At 41.0% G+C, this 21,974-nt stretch overlaps 1 protein-coding gene across 4 annotated transcripts in view; it reads right to left on the reverse strand.

Moving 5' to 3' along the window:
* The window catches only part of SORCS2 (sortilin related VPS10 domain containing receptor 2), an 849,371-nt gene that overhangs the window by 696,523 nt on the left and 130,874 nt on the right, over positions 1-21,974 (reverse strand). The gene's annotated exons all lie outside the window — the stretch shown is intronic.

The raw sequence follows: 21,974 nt of genomic DNA on the forward strand, positions 1-21,974 counted from the left end.
AGAGAAGAAGTAAGAGAGAATAATTCAAAGTTAGAATTTGTTTATTCCCTGTTTGTGTTTTTCTGTGTGCAGAGTAGCTGAAGGGAAATAGGAGTAGCCCTGTTTCACCCTTGTTGGACTTTTCGCAAAGATTATGGCCCAGAAGTATTAAAAGTTTGACTTCTTTAAGGGAAATTCCTGTCCCCAGAGCCATTTTTGCAGATAATAAAGATGAGGCACTGTCAACTGAGCCATTAAAACTGCAAAGTGTCACAGGGAATGAGGAATTCAAAAGTTATGGAAGACTTTCTGTCCAAATTAAAATATGTCATTTCCTCATGGATATGTAGCAGCCAGCTCAAACTCAACATGGCTAAAACTGAGCTCTTAATCTCCCCTCCTCCGCACCTTGCATCCACTCCCTACCATCTCCCTTCTAAATCACTGTGGGCAAAACCACCATTTTGCCTGTCACTCAGGCCCATAACCTGGGAGTTATATTCAACTCAGACCTCTCTCTCTCTCCTGGATCCTCACATCCAGGCCCTGCCTAAGTCTTGCACATTCTTTCTGCATAACATGTCTCAGATTTAAAATTTCTATTAAAGCCAATGTTAAAATTATATAATACACAGGTTGAGAAAGGAGTATCTGTACATCTGGGTATAGTGCTTAGATTATTCACAAATACCAAGTTTGTTTTTAAAAGTCATACGATACATGGTGCATAATCAGCAATAAACCAAATTTAGGTGAATGCATTTAAGAATACAGTTTAGATATTAGCATCCAAGTATTTGGGTACATCACTCATAAAAAGTTGTACAGAGAGTTGGTTGTGGAAAGCAAACATATCAATGAGTGAAGATTGTCCCTTAGTCATTGAGAATTAGGATAGGTTGTCCATTTAGAAAATACAATCCATCAGGGAAGTATTTCAATTACTTTCCTTGCTGCACTTCTCATCAGAACTCCAGCTCATCCCTACCTTGCCTATCCATCTCACACAGGTAAACTCTCATTCAGGCACTCATAGTCTTGTATCTTGATGACTACAACATCTTTTCTCTGACCTTGGCAAATGCAGTCTTCCTCTGCTCATATCCATTCACTGCAGCAAAGATTATTTTCCTAACCCGGCACTTTGACCATACCACCCCTCTTTTTGCATCCCCCATGGGGTCCCTTTTCTCTAACACATCAAATATAAGCTGCTTGTCTTCACTTTCCACATGCTAGGGAGGTACTCCCCATAAACATCCCCAATGCCACTTCTCGTTGTTCTCTGTCAAATCCCTCCTCAAAACTTTTGGCTGCTTTTGGTAAAAATGTTGGCTGCCGTCAGGCTGCTGGTGTGCTGAGACCACTGCCTATCACATTGACCAATACTGTCTCATTGTTTCCTCATACTCCCCCATCAGTCAGTCCGTCTTCATCTCTTGTCTCATGTCTTATACTTAAACTGTAAGTTGTTTGGAGCAGGGACCACCTTTTGTTCTGTGTTTATATAGCTCCGAGCACCATGGGGTCTTGATCCACGACTGGGCCTCCTTTGCACAATGATAATGCAGATAATAAAGAGAACGAATGAATCAAGCTCTTAAAAATGCAAAATCAATCTTTCAAATTAGTTTCTGTATAAAAACATCTCCCTTGAGGGAGGATGAGGAAACAAACACGTGACAGATGTTAATCAAGTTGCTTAGAGCCCTACTAGAAGGTGTTCATACTATGGTGATGAGTGTGCTATAAGAACCTACATAGAATAGAACACCAGAGGATTGGAGGGTAGTAAGTGCTGTACTTCTCTTTAGAAAAGTTGATCCTAACAATTAGGAACCAGCAAGGAGAACTGGTTGTGAAAAAAAAGGGTGTAATCTTTTGGGGCGGTGGGAGGGAGATAAATCCCCCATTTTAAAACACCATTTCTACAGCGGGGGGAAGAAATACTTTTAATTTCAAAATTAAAAAAATGTAAATCAGGTCTACCAATTAGTTTCACGTCTATAACAGGAAAACTGGTTGAAACGACAATTAAAGAAAGAATTACAGAACATCTAGCTGGCATAAGTTACGAGAGCAGCACTAAAGTCAATAGAATTATGATAATTTATGGCAAATGAGGATCTGTTCCCTAGATTAATAAAATATCCCAGGGACAAAAAGAGAACAGCTTGTGTAAAGCAAAATCATGCCTTTCTAATATAAATTCTTCAAGGGAATGAAGGCAACAGATTAACAATAAATGTTCAGACTTCCAATAGCCTCTCTATAGGCCCTAACTACCAACCAAAAAAAAAAAAAAAAAAAAGCTACTGAAAGAGAGACAAAGTCATAGATTAGAAACTGGTTAAAATGTAGCAAGTGAAGAGTAGGTTTATGTGGTCATTTTCCAAACGAAAGGTCAATAGTGGATGCCCCAATGTTCCATACAAGGGTGATATTTAATATATTTATGATCTAATAATTTGGTAACCGTTTATGGAGGACATGGAATTTTTTAGGTTAAAGCCTAGAGATGGCTGAAAAACTGCTGAAGGACCTAATAAAGTGAGATGTCTGAGCAACAGGATAGCAAATGCAATTCAATAAAGACCAGTGCAAAGTAATGCACTTTGGAAAGAACAATTTGAACTACTCATACAAGTAAATGGATTCTAAATCAACTGTAACCACACAGGGAAAAGACCTGACTATCGGTGTGGACAGTTCAATGAAAACTTCTGCTCAGTACAATGGAAAAGACCCATTAGATCGTCCAACCCATCTTCCTACCAATGCAGTACGGTTCCCTAGAGTAATAATTGCTTTCCAAAGTACTTCAGTCCCTATAGCTCCTGTAATAGACTGTGTGACTCTTCTGGGATATACCATCAGGGGAGATGCCATGGGATACAAAGAGAGCTCAAGAGGAGGCTTTTCCTTACTCTGCTCAAAATGAGACAGTTGATTCAATGCACACGGGGGTGTGGGGGGTGGAAAGATGCATGACATCTCTGAATCTGACCTGCAATAATGTGTTGTGGAAAGGGATCAAGAGCAGTTCACCCTCCCATAAAGTGACCCCTTGTAATGCTGCCATGGCAAGTGTCAGCTTGGATTACCAGACACGTAAATGCCAGCTGAGCAAGCTGAAACTGTCTGGCAGCAGCTTAGCCCTGAGAACACTAGCCGATTTCTCACTGCCAGCAAAGTTAATACATTTACATGCATGTGCATGCTACAAAGGGTTATTGACTGCAGTTGTTCTTTATGATTGTATCTCTGTTCAAAACTCAGTGTAACCTGCTTACATTATCAAATATCCCTTGTATTAGGGTACCACACAATGAAATTATTCAGAGGTTTTTGTGATTCAAGACTCCCTTATGTGTCGCGGTTTGTTTTCTGGTTTCAAATATGACGGACTAAACTGTGCTCTCAGCTACTCTGGTGTAAATATGGAGTAACTCCATTGCCTTCATTGGTGTTACTCTGGATTTACATAAGTGTAACTGAGAGAAGAATCTAGCCCCTCATGTCTGTGATGCTCTCAAAATCCCATGAAAGACCCGACTGGATTCTACTGTTTTCATATGTGAGCACTATAATAGGCCAGATCCTCGGCTGGTATAAAGTGGCATAAGCCACTAAAGTCAAAGGAATGATACTGATTTACAGCAGCTGAGGAATCAGGCCTGTTATCTCTAAAATGAAAAACAGCAGAAGATAAAAGCAATGTGGTTCTTCCAAAATGAAAAACATTGTATCAAACATTCATTTGTTTTGTTGTGAGGAGCTAAACACCTATTTGCATCTGAACAGATTCCCTTCCTGAGTGATATGAGCTCTCCAAGTGTAGTGCCTCAAAATAATCAAATATGTCTGAGAGAGACATGGATATTTGAATGCTACACATCAGTGCTCACAGCTAGTGGGATAACAAGGCTTATGAATGTCTGTAATTAAAGGCAATAAAAAGCCACAGCCATCCCACATCACCCGAAAAATGTAGAAGAGTTAATACACTGTACTATACAGGATGGGATCTCACTGTAAGAACACTATATGTCTGAGGCTCAGTCCTGCATCTGTTGAAGTCACTCAGAATCCTTTGGATATTTGCATTAGCAATTAAGACTGGGGAATACTTCATTCCAATAGAGATAGGGTTTAATCTGAATTGCTGATTCATCACCAGGGAGTGGCATATTCTCTCCCTCCTCCTGCCCACCCTCTTCCACTCATCTCCATGCATGAACTGCACGCCACTGGCCAGTTACTGCTATAAATCAACATCTACAATGATCTGGGGCTAAAACAGTCTGATGGGAAATGTAGTTTCTCCTCCCCTCTCCCCATCCTCCCAAAATGAATTTGGACAACATTTTAGTGGAATGTGGAGAAATCTGAGGTCAATCCATTTCACAGTAAAAGAAGCAACTCAAGACTAGTGTCCTGGGAGTCACTGTACCCTTGCCAGTGCAGCTGACTTCACTGGTAGTAGCTGGTGCTCTGCACTTCCCAGGAACAGACTCCAAGTTGGGATTTGAGTATAATCCATCAATGGGACTCTTTCTGTATGTGGGCCAGATTCGAAGCCCACTGAAGTCAATGGCGGTCTGTTCACCGGTTTCAAGCAGCTTTGCACTGAGCTGTCCACACTTGGGCTAACACTGGTCATAGTAGAAGGAAAGATCGAACTTGTAGCAAAATTTCAAAGACCAAGCAAGTCAGTGCTCTTGTATAGCATCCTGCAGAAGTAATCCCAGAACATCTTTAGTGTTCCCTCCTTAGTCAGTGTACACAGATACTGGTAATGTGTGAAGCACCCCATAGAAGGAACCTCATTTTCCAAAGCTGGATAAGCCTCATCCAATGTAATTCTCACACAAACTCCAGAAGCCAAAGTTTTAAAAGATTCTAGTGTCTTTGCTCAGTGGTTGACAGGGCTGATTTTCTTCCACTAAAGATGCTGTATCACAGAGGATCTGTCTATACCTATATACATTCTTAAAGTCATCACTGAAGAAAGAAAAGAAAGTAGTCTTTTATCATAGCCAAATTTCTTAACAAGTAGCAGTTACCAGGCCAAACTGCCTGTAAGCGCACCCAAAAGTCACAACCTACAGGATGACAGATTACATCCATGAATACTTCACAAATTAAATACATTTTCCCTATGGAACTACATCACTGTTTGATTTAATTTTTCTTGACATTTGGCCTGGAGCTTCTTTAAAGAAATGAACTTATGATTGCTTCACTGACAGCAAAGGACGAACCACTGTGATGTATCCTACTCCTACTTAAATCTCACACACCATTCTCCTAAAATACTAATTCTGTATAAATCGCAGTACAGCCACTGAGGTCTATTAGTCACAGCTCATCCTCTGAGGATGAGCTGTGAGTCGACATATGATGTATAAAAAGTCTGCCATAAATCAGGTGACTGTCTAGGGGGAAAAAAATCTCTTTCCCCAGTAATAAGGAGGAAGGAGATATGCCAACCCGTCAAAATCCCTACCTGTGTTTTTTACAACCTCAACAGCTCTTACCTACAAACTGTTCATATTCCATTTTTTTTTATTATCTTCTACACTGTATTTTTAAAACTGAGACATGTAAAAGAAGAGCAAGCCCTGTTCCAGTGGCAATTCTTAAAGGGAAAAGACCAACAGACTAACTTACTTTCAACAGGAGGTGAAGGGAAATGGTTAGGAATTATTACAGCTCAGCTAACAAAGCTGTTGGCCACAGGGTCTTTGTTCATTCTCCAATTAGGTTCTCTCTTTCTTCTTCACATTCTGAAGCTATTATTAAGATCTGAAATTGGATTATTCCAAATATTCAGTGTGATGCCTATGAAAAGTGACATATTGACTGACTCAGAAAATGGAGACCTCTGGCCCCAGCATAAGCATAACATGAGCAGCACCTATGCAGCGTTCTCCACAACTATCTGTCACTGTGTCTCAACCCCATGCCAGAGCCATCTGTGATCTTCACCTACACTCAAATCCAGGGGCTTGCTGCCTAGAAGGAGCCATGATTGTCTGTCGCAACAAAGGAAACCACAGAGTTATAGCTGTGTAGAAGAGACCTCTAGGAGCCTCCTGAAAATTAGATCAGCCTGGTTCACAAAAATATGGATAGGTGTTTGTTGCAGCTGTAAAAAAGAAAATCCATTCAATTTTGGCATGTGGCTTCAGAATCAATTTAAGAAACTCTGGTCCAAGTCTCATTTTTTTGAGGACTGTCTTCTCAGATCCCTGTACTTTCACCTCAAATTGGTCTAACAGTAAAGTCGCTCAAGTACAAACTGATCAGGGCACAAGAATTCAGGTGGGAGAGTGAGTAATTTTGTAGCTAGTGGTATGTTTGCAGTGTTGTGGCCGTGTTGGTCCCAGAACATTAGAGAGACAAGGTGGATGAGGTAATATATTTTATTAGACCAACTTGTGCTGGTGAAAGAAACAAGCTTTCAAGCTACACAGAACTCTTCTTTTTTTCTCAGTGATATGTTTCAGGTGGATTCTCAAATCCGCAGCATCACATATACACAAATTAGTCACCAAATAACCACTGAAACAAAATAGGGATAAGACTAAAGTCACCACTGAGCTCTGCGATCCTGCTCTTCAGTGACGATTCTTGGTACTTCGACAACCCCCATATTTGATTGGAAGCAGGATCCTGGATTCTCAGTTCAGCAGGCAATGTGTGATGCTGCTGCTAAACTGCCTGCCCCATTCTCTCTCTTTCCTGCTTCCTATATCTCCTTACATCACACTCCTAGCTTTGTACCTTCCATCATGTTGCCTCCTATGCCTGGACCAGTTTCTAACTGTCTGTCAAGTGTCCTCACAGCCCTATCTCAGGCCTACTGCATCCAGGTATACCTGCATCTTACTCTTACTATCATGGTTATCTCTTCAATCTTCGCTCTTCTTGCTGGAACTAGGGTCCCTTCTCTTGAGGCAGAATGGTCCAACAGATGAGTCACTGGACCAGGACTCAGGAGACCTGGGTTTTATTCCCAGCTTTGCCACTGACCAGCTGAGTGCCCAAGGGCAAGTCACTTTACATTATTTGCTTTAATTTTGCTTACTCCCATTCTTCTGTCTGACCTATTTAGATTGTAAGGGTTTCAGGGCAGGGGCTGTTTCTTACTATGTGCTTGTACAGAACTTGGCACAATGGGGCCCTGATCTCACTTAACAATTCTAGGTGCTACTGTACTATTTTTACTAGTAGTCTACCTCCAATTTTAAGCTTTTTTGGACAGGGAACATGATTTTAGGTTTGCAAAGTGCAGAGTAAATTTATTGGTTTTTAACAACAACCTGAATATCTGAAACCAGGTATAAGCACCAGAGCGAAGCAAAACAAGTTCTACTCAATACTTTAATGCCAAGGCTGGTTCCTCGGGCTATATCTGGCTCCAGCTGGGAGTCCCACAAGCTATAACATTCTTTACTTGAAGATGAAAAGCAGTCCAAAAGGTGAAACCATTTTTCCTACCCAGGAAAAAGAAAAAACGTCAAAACTACCTGCAACCTCTTCTTAAACAGCCCTAGCAGCTGGAGTCAGTCAGATGCGAACAATAGCAGCATCCACAGAAAAGCGTTTTTAGAAAGTAACTTTGTCCCCAGAGAGCCAACCGATCACTAAGACTTGAATCCCATTGTATACCAACACACGAAAAACCCACTGTTCAACACCCTTTTCTAAAATATGCATTAAGTCTGCACAGCATATTATTGGTGAGAGTGCTAAATTAAATCTCTTGATTCAAAGCATAAACTGACCCCTGCAAAGATGCAGGGAGGAAAGCCTCCCAAATCCTTACATACTGCATCACTCGATTGGCTAAATTCATTACGAGGAAGAAGTGTTCCACTTCTTTTACAACCACTGCTGGAAGGAAGCAAGCCAAAAAAAAAAAAAGAGAGAGAGAGAGAGACACTGAAAGACAAAATCTAATCCAGAATACCAATCCTGTGGAAATCTCTCTCTGAAAGAATTTTGGAGCTGTGAGTATTGGGGAATAGAACTAGTCCCATCATGATGGTGTAAAGACTGTACCATTTTAGTGAATACAGTTTACCTGCATATATCTGAATAAATAATTCAACTAAATATCAGTCAAAAAACTCTGTGGTCATTGAATCAGAGTCTGATCTCAGTTATACTAGTGCAAATCCTGAATAACTCCAGTGAACCCAAGAGAGTTACTCCAGATTTACACTGGTGCAAGTAGGATCAGAATCTGGTCCATTAGTTTTTAAGTTTCAATGTTCGGCTATTTTTCCATTGTTATTTGAGACTTTTGGGTGGAGAAGGAGGAGTGTCACATACTTTATTGTGACTATTCATGTGAAAAAGGGTTGCAAAGCCAGATCCTTTAATAGAAAACCAAGAATAACTGGAACCAGAAACATACATCCCAGACAATTTACTCAGAGGAAGTGTACAACCCTCTTCAAAGAAAAACAACAAACATATTTTGTAAAAATGCATACTAGATTTCTCCCATGCCACAGCTGTGCCCACACCCCAGGCTACACCATGTAAACAGTGATCCTGTTGAATTCTACTGGCTGGGCCGAACATTCAATGAATGGCCCTAGTGCCAGAAATTTCCTTTAGACGGAGGTATGTAGAATGTCCCAAGGCATTAAAGGGATTAAAACAGGCTCCTGTCTAAAATGTTGAAAGCGCATGATGTTATTTCCTTGTTAAGGAGACAAAGAGCCCTTCTTCTCCCTCCATTTATCCCCCTCTCGCAAATGTCTTCTAAGAAACTAGAAAAGTTACATTCAAAAACGTACACCTGCAGTGGTATGCAGGCATGGGGTTGGAATGCTTGAGAAAGGCAAAGAGCTTTTCTCTCATGTTCAGGGACAACCTCAAAGGAGACAAAGCTCAACATTCCAATCCCCCCTTTCTCTCTCTCTCTGATACATACACTCCTATGTGATAAAGAAAATAGATAAGACTACTTAAGAATAATGACCCTAAAGATATAAAGTAAACAAACACTACTAAAGCCAGCAGGTTATTTTTTTAATGTAAAGCCACCCTAGATCAGCATCGCTCTCATGCTGGTGATTCATATTGTTATATAACACGTTTTAAGACAAAGGTTCCATACAAGGCTTGTATTAAGAAACAGTTTATCCTCCACAAGAGCCTTTATTATTTCTGAAATACACCAGGGCGAATAAAAGGGCTGTATTAGACTAGGCTCCCTATTACCTGTCAGGATGCTATGATTAAACATCTGACTTACAGTTTGTTTTATTTAGGAAAGCAAACACCAGCAGCTTTCCAGATTTCTGTACCTGGAGTCATTTTGTAGCATCAGAGCTGACCCAGCAGCACAGCTCAGGTTGTATAAACCTAGAAACCATGCAGAGCACAAACCTGCAGACTGATATTTACTCCTCCTATAATTGGTTAGATTTAGAAGCTCAATGACATAAGGGTTAATTTCCCTTAATGGGGATCACTTGAGGTTACAGATCATGGGGGCTGAGGAATATCTTTCTTTGTCCTTGATGGTAAAAGATTTATTCCAGATGGCTACAAACTTTTAAGTTAAAAAGCAACAATACAGTCTTAAATTACAGGTTAGTCTAGCAAACTTTATGCAGCTGGCATCCTTCTCTGAATATTATACACTACTCCATATAAAAATGAAATGTTAATTGAAAGCAAAAATTACACAGATAATAAGCACTGAGAAGTCTGGAAATACCAAAGGTAAGCAGCTTCCTACTCTCCCCCATGCTGCTGCTTACACATGAGAAGCACTCCCCATAAATATTTGCAATCCCACAGAAATGAATGGGATTACTGACATACTCAGAGTTAACCAAGCCACGGGTCACTTCCAAATCAGTTTATATTTTTCCAAAGGCTTGTTCATGCCATGCTACGTACATAGTTAAATGAACTGTTCAGATTTTAGAAAATTATTATTTCACTCTTCGCTGGCAGAAAACATGAAAGTAAAAGAAAAGTGTATACCCTGACCAAGTTGTTCCTAAATAGGCAGTTTTAAAATGTGATATCAGTAAGCAGCTGCACATTTCACTTATTGAGGGCCCATTCCTGAAAATCCCATTGAGTAAAAGCTGAGTTAAGATTCCAGGATTAGCCCAACTCATTAGATTATATGGCATAGCATGCCTATGCTTTCAAGCTGCATGAAAGCTTACTCCAGCGAGGCACACAAGCTACAAACTGGGCGATATTTTTATGTTACAGGTTCCCATTCCAGCAGTTCATTACAGATTTCCAAACACATGCGTCTCCATACCCACAAAAAACTTTAACTTGCCACACTGTTTTGTGCCTGAAAAATACGGATCATTTGTCAGGTTCAATACGATCAAGGCTATAGTCAAAGATAATCAATATAAATATTATCTGAAATCAATATTAAGTTACAGTAGTTATTAGCACCTCCACAAAACTGGGAAAAAAAATTCCCATTCTTTGATCTGTAAAGATGATCATATTTTAATTCACTCATGAATTGTCTATTTTGCTCCAAAAACAGAGAGCCTGATCCTCAGCTGGCATAAGTCAGAATCACTCCTCTGAAGTCAAAGAAGATATGTCAACTCACATCAACTGAGAATCTGGGCTGGAGTTCACAATTTTTCCTCATCTTGTACCTCTCTGTAAATAAATAAATAAATAAAATCTAATTAGTGCATGCAGCTCATCCTGAGACAATTAATAAGATCCTGATTCTTAGGGAAACAGCTCTGCCAAACTACTCACCTCTTGTCTTCTGCTGCGTCATTCACTATAGTCAAATTTATGAGTCCACAAAGGATTCAGTCATGTCATTCATTTAATTACTCCCTAAAATGTGTGATGAATAATGTCACATCTCCATCACTGCATATGGCTGGGCCCTGTAGCTGTAAAAAAGCTAGGGGCGTTGTTGAGCATTTAATTCTGTCAGATGGCGATATTAACCTGCTGTGGTAGAAACCAGCACCATCTGATACATGCAACAATGATGGCAGTGGCTTCGAAAGATAACAGCTCCTTCCGATCAAAAGAAGATGGCAAAAGTGGCTCTGATGAAGAGCAGAAATGTGAGGTAGAGCTGGTTGGGGATGGGGGGAAAATTAACACTTTTTAAATTAAAATTGTAAAAAAAAAAGTCAGTGAGAATGTCTGCGATATTTGTCACATCTGCGCTGTAAGGCTGTCATAATATAATTCCCAAATCTGGACCTTAGCGTCCAGGATATGGGTACTAGCATAAAGTCCTCTAAGCTTAATTACCAGCTTAGATTCTGTAGCGCTGCCACAATCAGGAATTTTTAGGGCCTGATACCCTCTGGTCCCCCCAAAACCTTCCCAGGGGACACCAAGACCCAGATTCCTTGAGTCTCACAACAAGGGGAAATAAATCATTCCCTCCCACCTCTTTACCTCCTCCCAGATCTTTCCTGCCTGGGTACACTAGGAGATACCGTGAATCAATTGCTTGAAACACAACACAGAGAGATCAAGTTTCTCTCTCCCCCATACCCAGAGGCAATACAGATTCAAGCTGCCTGAATCCAACACAAAGAGGAAATTTACCTTTCCCTCCTTGCTTCCCACCAATTCCCTGGTATATACAGACTCAATTCCCTAGAGCCTCAACTGGGAAAAAAAAATCAAACAGGTCTTAAAAGCAAAACTTTTAATAAAAAAGAAAGAAAGAAAGTAAAAGGTTTATCTCTGCACTTTAGATGGTAAACAGTTACAGGATCTTTTAACTTATAAACAATAGAAAGAAACTTTCTCCAGCAGAAACACAATTTAAGCTACTTCCAGCAAGTACACATATGCAAATAGAAAAAAACAAATTAAAAGACTATGACCGCCTTTTCTTACTTACAATTTTGAATAGATAAGAGACTGTAGCAGGGAGATTGGCAGAAACCTGGCTGCACCTCTAGCACCATCCAGGACCCAGAGAGAACAAAGCCAAACCCAAAACCCACAAACAAAGGCTTCCCTCCACGAGATTTGAAAGTATCTTGTCTCTTGATTGGTCCTCTGGTCAGGTGTTTGCAGATCACTGTTTGTTAACCCTTTATAGGTGAAAGAGACATTAACCCTTAGCTATCTGTTTATGGCAAAGGTAGAGCAAGTTAATCTTGCTCCCTCACATATATATACGTATACACACATTACACACTTATACATACATACATACATACATACATACATACATACATACATACATGTAAGCCAAGACCTGAATAAATTGGAATATGTGAATTCACACCAGGGGAAACCCTCCATAAAGGAAACACACCCCAAACTGTGTTAAAATGGGAAAGATATGGGTTGGAGTGGGAGGGGGACAAAGGAATTAAAACTGCAAAGTGCACCTTTGGTTAAACAGGTACTGTACTGAGATAAATAACCAAAAAGGAAACAACTAGACCAGAGGTCGGCAACCTACAGCACACGTGCCAAAGGTGGCACGCAAGCCGATTTTTGTTGGTACATGGGGCGGGCTGAGCCGCTCAGCCCACCACCGCTCTGGAGTTTCCACCACCAGCTCTTGCCAACCAGGGTCCCACTGCTGGTCCCTCTCAGTGCCCGTTGCTGGTCTGGGTGAAGGAACCCCAGGCTGGCAGTGGGCTGAAACCCCAGCTGGCAGGAGCCAGTGGCTGAAACCCCAGAGCTGGGCGGGCTGACCCACTCAGCCTGCCGCCGCTCTGGGGTTCCGGCTGCCGGCCCTTTGCCAGCCAGAGTCCCGGCTGCAGCCCCACTCACCTTGCTTCCTGTTGGAGTTCCAGCGCAGGCCCCCTGCCAGACAGGGTCCAGGCCTCCGGCCCTGCTCAGCCCTACCAGCCACCAGCTCCACTCACCTCAGCTGCCAATCTGGGGTTCCAGCCGGTTAACAACTGATCACTCAGAAGCCTGTGTGCAGCTTAAAGTATCCAAATATGTGCCATCAGACACTGGAAAACTCAGCAAGGAAAAGCAAGGGCAAGGATCACACTAAAGTAATAAGGTCTGCATTTTAATTTAATTTTAAATAAAGCTGCTGAAAGATTTTGAAAACTTTGTTTACTTTACATATAACAGTAGTTTGGTTATATATTATAGACTTATAGAGAGACCTTCTAGTCTCAGTATGCTAGACTTATGTTTTGAGGTCTGTGTATTACCGGCACGCGAAGCCTTAAATTAGAGTGTATACACGAAGACTCGGCGCACCACTGCTGAAAGGCTGCCGATCCCTGAACTAGACTCTAGATCCAAAGCACTATACAAGCTGGATTCAGCTTACATTTCATCATATTTCACACAATAGCTACGTGAGTAATGAACAGATGGTTTTGCAATTTGCACCACTTAGTGAAGCATGAAATGATGTACTGAAAGGTAAGAGAAGGAAGATTTGAAGCAGGTGTTGCTAGATATGGTAGCATACAGAACATCAAAATCCAAGGTACAAAAATATTTAAAAGGTATCTGCTCTTAGATATGAACTTCTGAGGTGTTAGTATTTGGAACCATATCTTCTTTTATCCAGAGTGTGGAAAAATGATAGGCAAAAGGCATTTTAGGTGAATTATGTATGAAATGCATGTTGGCCTGCATGTTCTCCTCCACTAGTGCAAGACAGACAAGGGTGATGCATGTATCCGTGACCTCCAAGCTTCACTATTGTAATGTACCATAGATCGAACTGAAAGCTGGAGATCTGCACAAACTCCAGCTGGTACAACATGCGGTTGCCCATGCATTAGTGACCACAGGCTATTGCAAACACATCATGCCAATGTTCCTGTCACTATAATGACTCCCCCCAGAATACCTGCTCAAATTCAAGGTCCTGATCTTCACAGCCAACCAAACTAGTATTTGGCAGTCTTCTCAATGGGATGCTGCAATAATTTCATTCCTGCCAATGTGTGACACTGTGTAATACTATAAATCAGCTTTGCCCTCATTGCCTTTGATTGGGTATGTGTGGTTATGTTCACAGGTAAGCACTGCTGGCTTCTCTTGGAGCAAATCAAGAAAACTTAACAAACAAACAAACAAACAAACAAACAACACTCCACTAGGGTAAGAAGGCCCAGGTCTCTGCTTTTGGTAATGTAAAGGGGCAGCACTCATTTTTTCATGTTCTCTGTATATCTTCCTACTGTATTTTCCACTGCATGCATCCGATGAAGTGGGTTTTAGCCCACAAAAGCTTATGCCCAAATAAATTTGTTAGTCTCAAAGGTGCCACAAGTACTCCTCGTTCTTTTTGCTGATACAGACTAGCACGGCTACCACTCTGAAACCTTCTTCATTTGGTTTTTCATTCTCTCTCTTTCCCCGTGGAGTGACGCATCAGACAAGGTTCAAGAAAGAGTTTTAAAATTAAAATACCCATCGTTTTATTAGCCCTTTAATAGCTTTCCCCCTTTGGGCTCTCTTTCATCATCAGTGGTAGACAGCTCTGCCACGGTGAGCACATAAGGACAGGCAAAATTCAGATGTCCAATAGAGAGGATCTTTAAGTAAATGTTGAACAAGATTATACTGTAAACCTTTAGGTAACTTTAGAGTGGTTGCTTAAATCAGTGCAAGAGACTATCAGCTCTATCGGATGCAGCGTACTTAGCACAGGTTTCACTGTATGTAGATATAGTATGTGAAATTTTGACTATATAGACCAGCTCCTAGAATGTATTTTGTTAATTTGAGTACAACTGGCCAATCTAGATACTTATAGAACATAAATTTAACATCTCTTTCTATTTAATGTTGTTCTCACGGATAGAATCAATGAAAACTTCTAGTGGGAAGGGCAACAGTAGTTGCAACAGTAGTTGCAAAGAAGTTTTACCATGTCTGAGGGACTATTTCTTTTTCATGATGCCCATTGAACTTTACTTTGGAAAAGTTAAATGAGGAATGAATGGAATCTACACAGATTCCAGCTCTGAACATGTGAATCATCCTTTTATTGGGACACAAAGGACAATTTTATCCAAAGCCATATATTTGTTCTGAATTTGGGGGATTGGGATAAAATGAGGGTGGCAGTTTGAAGGGGGGGTGTAACCCACCCCATAAAACACAGCCATGCAACAATAACAGTTTTTTGTTCTTCACATCAGGATTCGCATCAAAATTGTATGTTTTGTAGTAGTTTTCATGCAAAGAATCACACATTTTAGATTTATACAAATAATAATTCTTTGCACTTGTATAGCTCCTCCTATCCAAGAAATCACAAAATGCTGTAGTCATTAAGTAATCCTTACAACACTGCTGTGAAATAGGTAAGGAATATATAGGGAACATTTCATCCCTCATCATATTGCATCCACCTGGGTTTAAGAGTAAACAAAGGTATACATAGTTCAGGACAGGAAGTAAAATAATATGGTCCAATTGACAATAGAAGGCCTGCTCTTAAGTACTTTTTCCATACTGCCCCTTCTGCATGGAAACATTTAATTCAATTAATTTTCCAGGTAACTTCCTTCTCATTCTAATCCCTCCGTCAAGTTCTCTTCTGCAAAGCCTGTCAATGCCACTGTTGTCAACTCTTGTAATGTTACCAGGAGTCTCGCAATATTTGGTGATGCTATTGGTCCCCCAAGCTCCTTTTGTCACATGACTTTCAGCTCAAAACAGTAAATTTCTAGTCCAGGCTCGGCAACCTTTCAGAAGTGGTGTGCCGAGTCTTCATTTATTCACTCTAATTTAAGGTTTCACGTGCCAGTAATACATTTTAACGTTTTTAGGTCTCTTTCTATAAGTTTATAATATATAACTAAACTAATGTTGTATGTAAAGTAAATAAGGTTTTTAAAATGTTTAAGAAGCTTCATTTAAAATTAAATTAAAATGCAGAGCCCCCCGGACTGGAGGCCAGGACCCGGGCAGTGTGAGTGCCACTGAAAATCAGCTTGTTTACCGCCTTCAACACGCATGCCATAGGTTGCCTACTCCTGTTCTAGTCCTTGTGGTTGCAGAGAAAAGCTTGAAAATATGACCCCAGTGTCCAGTACAGACTGAAAAGCCATAAGGCAAATAAAAAGAACCCAGAATGCATTGTCTTTTTATATCTAATGATTTTTGTGGTGTGGCTCATGAGTTAAAGACTTGTATGGGCACTAGGGCAATGCTAATCAACCATGGTAAACTCCTCACTCACTTACAAATAAAACATTTTAATAATAAAGTAACAAAAAAAAACCCTAGCAGAATAAGTAACTTTTACCTCACACTCTATTCTTATGATTAATTTATTATTTGTATTACAGTAATCAAGGATCAGGGTTCTAATATGGGATTGCTGTACAGAAATCATAAAAAGACAACCCCTGCCCCAGACAGAGCTCACTATCTCTGAGCAAGAAACTGCACCCCACAAGGGGTGGTATTCCTCCTCGCTTTACACACCCTCGGGTCTTTCCCACATCATTCACTCGCCATGGTCCTTTTTTCATATATTTTGACAAATATAAATGAGCAGTAACTGTATTGAATCAATGGATCTATGTCAGCATAAAGCCTGTTTAAGTGAGGTGAGAATCAGACCTGTTGCCTGTAAAGCACCATACTCACCTATAGTGCCATCTACGTAATAATAAATGACTTAGGAGAACAGAATGTAATTACCTACATTGCAGTTTGGCCAGGATATTAAGCTTAACATACCTTTTCTTACTAAACCTGCTATAGGACCTTTATTTACTCTAATTAGTCAGGATCTTGGTTTGGTTCAGAAGTTCAGTTCTGACTCACAGGGGTGATTGCCATCTACTGAATGATCACTTCTGTTTGCAAAAAGAGGATTCAAAAATTGAGGGGAAGGGTCACACACTCAGTGATCCACAAGTTAACCATGACAGCAACACTTTTGAGTATTCCACTCTCCCCTTCCTCTCCACCCCAGCAAGCTACTTTCCCTTAGTCAATAAACTGATTTTCTAGTGGGGAATTCTCCATTCAGTATGTACTTTTACACCACCTGACCCCTGTAATCCTTTTGGTCTGAAGGAGACAGATTGCTGTGCCTGCTTTTTTACCATACTGAAGCAACATAGGGAAATTGAAGTGCACTACCCAGAAAAAGAAACTGAAAAGGGTAGTGAAAATACCCAAAGGACGGGAGGCTTTTGCACAATCACCAGAACATTCTCTTTTCTTTAAAGAGTTCATCAAACCATTTATGTAAATCAGTCAGTGGAAAAGACCAGAAAACAAGAAGTAAAAAGCATTATGAATAAACCAGCATTACTGTGAAGGGCTAGTCCCCACTGCAGTGGGGATTGCTAACTGTAACCGTTGCTAATTGAAAAGCCTGATAGCCAGTGCACTCTAGGGCTGTGGTCAAGTGTGTGCAGATGGCTAGATAGCCAGCAGGTCAATCTGTATCAGAAGTAGTTCTGGGCAATGGTCGGTGTTTGGACTTCCTAGCCAGGAGATCCAATCCAAGGAGCCAGCCAGCAGGCTAGGAAGGCAAGTGCTGGCAACGCAAGGGGTGACAAGGTAAGGTTACGCAAGTAGTGAGTCTAGGCAGCAATCAGAGGACAATGGCCTGTTGCTTCAGACAGCTTCCCAGGGGTTCTGTAGTGCTGTGTGTCCAGCATGGCTGCTGTGGGACCACAGGCCCTGAGCACTTGGGCTGTTGGTCAGGGGTGGTGGTCAGCATATTGTGGTGGTGTAGACGTTAGGGGCACTGTCTAAGGATCCAGCGGACTGGGGTTCTGACACTAACATTAAGGTATAGATTAATAATACTTACCATTTACATATCATCTTCCGTTAAGAGTCCTGATCATGCAGGTGCTGAGTGCCCTGAGATCCCATTAGCATCAGTTGGAGCTGAGGATGCTCAGTAACTTACAGGATCAAGCCCTCACTGATGAAGCGAAACCAAGGAAAAAAGGACCCAATTTTCAAAAATGATGAGCTCCCACTGAAGGAGTCCTGTGTGCCCATCACCTTTGAAAATCCTGCACAGAGATATTAAGGCCAAAACTTTCAATCCTGATGTGTCTCCATTTGTATTGGATGTTCACCGTGAATTGCAGGAAGTTGTGCATACACCTCTGAAAATCAGGTCACTTATTTAAGCATCTGACTGTGGACACAGGCACCCTGGTTTGAAAATTTTAGTGTAAGTGACCCCTCCAAAGTCAGAGAGTGAGCCAATGTCAGGACTGGGATTAGAATGTAGGTCTTCTTACTCCCAGCTCTACAAGCTCATCCTCCTGCTCTCACTATGGAAAAGGAACCAAAGAGAAAGGATAATGATTTTATACCAGTATCTCTCATTCAGTTTATCCAATTCTGCCATGAAGGAACTAAACTTTTCCATTTTCCTTTTCCCAAGTACTGTTCCAAGCATTACCATATAATTTCAGCTGGCTGCACCTGTTCTTGACAATGTCACTCTCCAACTGCGTGAAGATCTGGAAATTGCTACTAAGCACTCAAAGAATAAAAACCAAATTGAATCTGAATGGATTGAACCACACTCTAAGGAACAGAGACAGGTGGCAAAGACACACTGTGCTGAGGAATCCTATCAGGCTCCACCAGGAATGTGATCAGACTCCACTGGTGGCATTGTGGCTTTTACTAACTGACTGCCATTTTAGGCTATCAGTTCAAATTGATTTTCCTGACATATCCGAGATGTCTTGTTTTATTTGCTTCTAGCAGGCTGTTGAATGTGGCCATCCTCACAAGCCTTTGTGCTGAGAGATTCAGCACGCTTAACAATGATTACTTCAGCTCCTTCAAATCTTTTCTTGTCTTACAAATTTTATGGAAGGATCCTTCCCCAACCCTTATTTAACGCAGAAATGTCTAGACTAAAAGCCTGCCCTTGCCCTACCACTGTATTTTCATATAGAGGGGAAAGAAATCAAGTTCCCAAGAAGCTCATCATCTAAATACCAAAAATATTTATTGAAATAAGTTCTCTCCTGCATGGCTTCATGGTTATCACATTATCTCACCTCATCAAGAGTCTCAAAGGCAGAGAATGCTATGAAAGGTAAGGGCTAGAGCTCAGATCCTTTGGTTGCAAACTGCTTCCTTTTGTCCAACTGAGTAGATTCTTGTATCGGGGGTAGCTGTGTTAGTCTGTATCCACAAAAACAACAAGGAGTCCGGTGGTACCTTAAAGACTAATAGATTTATTTGGGCATAAGCTTCCATGGGTAAAAAACCTTAGATTATGCCCAAATAAATCTGTTAGTCTTTAAAGGGCCACCAGACTCCTTGTTGTTTTTGAGTAGATTCTTGTCTACTAGTACCAGCTCAGGGTGATCCCATCAGCATCTTTACTTACTGATCTCATCAGCAACTGTAGTAATAAAGGATTAACTGTGTTGGAGCGTGGTAAATACTTTGAGTCCTGCAGTAGTTAGACACAAAGGGCCAAAAGTTGTTTAGTCACACTGGTGAAACCGAAAGCAAACTCTGGCCCAAAAGAATCTGATTTGGTTCTAATTCACAGTATTCTAAGTCATGAGCATCAATGGACATAATATCAGTTTAAACAAAAACAAAAATCAGGCAGAGAGAGTCTGGCAAGGTATTTGGACATTGCTGTTTCTTGGATCTCTAGGAAGTGTTTCCTGGGTGTATTATGAGTGCACTAGACTTAAGCTTTGGCCTGCTTTTGCCATCCAATATTTCTGTTCAAAAGTGGATGTGATGGACAAAATTTTCAAAACTGGGTACATAAACTAAACCCATATTTAAGCACCTACATCAGCATGGCCTGATTTTCATGGGTGCTGGACACCCACTGGCTTTCACTCTGAGCCATAGATGGTCACAATTTCTGAAAAAATCAGGCCACTCAGCATACATGTACACGGCAAACAAAAACCCACAGCAATGTCCCAGAGCCCAGGTCTACAGACCTGGGCTTGCAGGGCTCACGCTATGGCACTAAAAATAGCAGTGTAGATGTTTCTGCTTGGGCTGGAGCTTGGGCTCTGAGACCAGCCCTCCTCACCAGGTTTCAAATCCCAAACTTCAGCCCAAGTGGCAATCTACACTGCTATGTTTAGTGTGTCTCAGCATGAGCCCTGTGAGCCCAACTATGTAAACTCAGGCTCCAAGACTCACTGCCAGGGGTATGGTTTCCTGTTTTCCTTTGTTTGTTTGCAGTGTACACATACTCCTAGGCTCCTATGTCAAACTTTGAATCCAAACTTTAAATATAGGCTACGAGTTGTAACACCTTGAGCTTTGTAAATAAATTAGATGAGGAGACAGTATCCTGGGTCCACTCATTTTCTCTTGGAATAGGGAAATAGCTTCTACTGATGAAAGCCAATTCTTTCTGAGCACTTTGAAGCTGAAGGTCACCACACCCTCAGCTTGTCTCATATATGCACTTCTTATGTTCTAGACTAATAATGTTCCAGAAACCCCATCAAGGTTTGGGTTAGATTAGATTCTGCTATACACTTTCTTACTCAGTACTAAGAGGAGGTCTGAAGTTACAGGAAAAAAACTCTTGTTTTTAAATTTGAATTTGTCCATAGGTGACTACCGGTCCAAATTTTAGAAAATGTCCAGATTTAGAGGGTTTCAATTTTTTTGTTAATGGCAAAGATTTGGGCTATAAATATGTGCATGCTGCAGAGCCACTCGCATTTCCTCTCATTCATAGCAGCAGGCTGCATGATTGGAAGCTGAAGATTAGGTTAGAGGGATGCTGTGCCACTTTTCTGCTCAGCTACTGCAAAATGTTAGTAAATAACTGCTTTCTTGGCTATCTAAACTGTCATGTTATAAAAGGTTGAGGGGAGGGAGAAGTGTGGTGGGGAGGGAAATGGTCTAATCTCATTTTTTATGAATGGTTCACCTCTGCCAAAGGCAATCAGCATTGAGAAAGCATGAATCCTTAAACACAGTGAAAATTGGAAAGACTGGATGTCCTCAGGGAACTGATAATGGGATACAGAGCTTTTCACCTCTGGGTCACTGGCTCAGATCTCGCTCAGCTCAGCAATGATCAGAATACTGAGCCAGATCCTCAGATGGTGTAAACTGAATTTATACCTTCTGAAGATCTGGCTTGTTATCATCTAATGGCTATTGGGTGGCTTATGAGAAATACATTGAATATCTCAGTCCAGTTCCACTCACAGAAGAGGCATTAACTTTTGCAGTCATAAAGATGGTTTCTAAACATCACATCAACAAAGTATGGGGGATGATTGGAACAGCAGCAGCTGTTCGAGTCCAAAAACAAACGTCTGCATTCTCCAGTGCTGTCACTGCATTACTGTGCCAAGTACTAACTACACTTAAAAATGCATGGGGGGAAAAGATGAGCAGTAATAAAATATTAGGCGATTGATCTGTCAGTTCGTAGAAGGCACTTAGATATTTTAGTTATGGACTTGCTATGAAAATCTAGGCAGATTAGGAAGAATTGAACAGGCAAAAAAGATTTGAAAGACCACACTTCTCCTAGTTGCACCAACCAAGCAACATTATTGATCAAGGGGCCCCATGCCTAAGACCACACTACAAAATGTAATTTAAAATGCAATAAAAACATTGAAATAGAAGACCACATTCTAAAATTGGAGCAAGTAGGTCTAAAACCAATCAAGTAGGTCTAGAAAAGGGATGGGAACGGGGAAAGTCAAGTTTAGAAAATAAATACTGGTCCAACAGTGGTCAAAGTAAAAGTCACCATTGGATTAGTAAGATTTCTTGAGGTATTTGTTAGCAATGGAGAGAATGAGGCTGACTTCAGACATGAATGAGTTTGACACCCTGGCTTCCACAATAGCAAAGGGACAGTCACATAGGGCCTGATTTAGTCCTCAATGAAGTCATTGAGGACTAAATTCTATTGACTGTAGTGGACTGTACAGGGGCACACAGTGACTTACTCCCACAGATGAAGTCCCAACTCCCACAGATGAAGTCAAACAGAGTGGGTCCACTGGCTGTATTGGGAGTTTGACTGGGCC

This window comes from Gopherus evgoodei, chromosome 5 (assembly GCF_007399415.2).
Source record: "Gopherus evgoodei ecotype Sinaloan lineage chromosome 5, rGopEvg1_v1.p, whole genome shotgun sequence".
Taxonomy (NCBI): Eukaryota; Metazoa; Chordata; order Testudines; family Testudinidae; genus Gopherus; species Gopherus evgoodei.